Here is a 1321-nt window from a genome sequence, read left to right as displayed (position 1 = left end):
ANGAAGTGGAATTCTAGATTTGGTTTTTAAAATGCTTTCCTTTTTCACTTTTGAGTCCAGTCTCAGTGGNAAGACACCTTCTGCTAAATGACAGGCGGCAGCCAGTTGTACCGTGCAGTGCTGGTTCCCTCCCACTCTACCAGGACTTTCCCATGGACACTGTACATCAAGTGTAGTTGGTTATTTTTTTGAGTTTTTATTTTATTGTAGCAAAAAAAAAAAAAAGGTTTAGATAAATGGTGTGAATAAAATCAAGACCATGGAGATGTTTTTACCCTAAGAGTTTTCTGTGAATTTTAAATTGCAGTAGGCATTTGAGCTCTGGAAACCCTGTGCATAGCAGTTCTCTTTGTGCCAAGAGAAATGATCACATCCTGCAGCCTGCTGCGGAAGTTTCCAGAGGCTCCGAGTAACCAGAGTGCTGCAGTGACTGGGGTCCATCACAGCCCAGAGCATACAGCGTGCGTTGTAAAAGCTTCTTCTGTCTTCTCTTCTGTACTTAGGGATGCTTGGTCACAGGCCTAATCTTATCTCTAGAAGTTTGGTGATTTTTTTTTAAATGTTGTATTGACAGAATTATAAAAAGATACCGTCTCTAAAAATGCTTGTCTTCAGATCCGTTTCGCGATGGCAGGGGAACAGGAGTGAGAAGAGTAAGCTGTAGTGTAACGGGTTTTTAAGACCCAGCTCATCTGACCAGGCAGTGCTGTAACTTGATGCTTCCTGTTGTAACTTATGGAACCTTTTCCATATTTAATCATCTTCAGAAAGTATGTGGGAAATATTTGCTGGGAAGTATCTCTTAAGAGCCAAGCCACTTGTCTTGGTTTTCTTACTAAGAGCCATAGAAATTATTTCTGGTTATTGATGAAGTTTGTAATTCGCCTGTCCTAGTCTTTTCCTTCCTTTCACTTTACTGTCTTTGAATAAGACTTTTAAAAACTTCCCTGAGTTGAAAATTTTTGGGATAAAATAGTTTCCCTAGTTCTTAGAGACTGATTATGATGTGGGTATGGTTCTGGGTGGGTTTTTTTCTAATTCATAGCTCAAAAGTCTCCCAAGATTAAATTTCAGTGGGCACCCGGTTTGAAACCATTCTACTTTTGTCTTGTGCCTTTCTGTGCATGATTAAAGAGAATCTGTAATGGTATTGCCTTTATTTGCTTGGAAGTAGATTCTTTTCTGGGATAGAGTCTACCTTAATCTTCCTTTACCGCCCCTGCTGTACAAAGAGATGCTAAGCCACTGCCGGGAACTTGCTTTCCCATAGACAGTCTTTTTATACTGCCTGAACCCATTGCTCCTATAAACAGTGTAGGTT

This window comes from Mus caroli, chromosome 18 (genome assembly GCF_900094665.2).
Source record: "Mus caroli chromosome 18, CAROLI_EIJ_v1.1, whole genome shotgun sequence".
In the NCBI taxonomy this organism is placed as follows: domain Eukaryota; kingdom Metazoa; phylum Chordata; class Mammalia; order Rodentia; family Muridae; genus Mus; species Mus caroli.
This window is presented reverse-complemented; position numbering follows the sequence as displayed.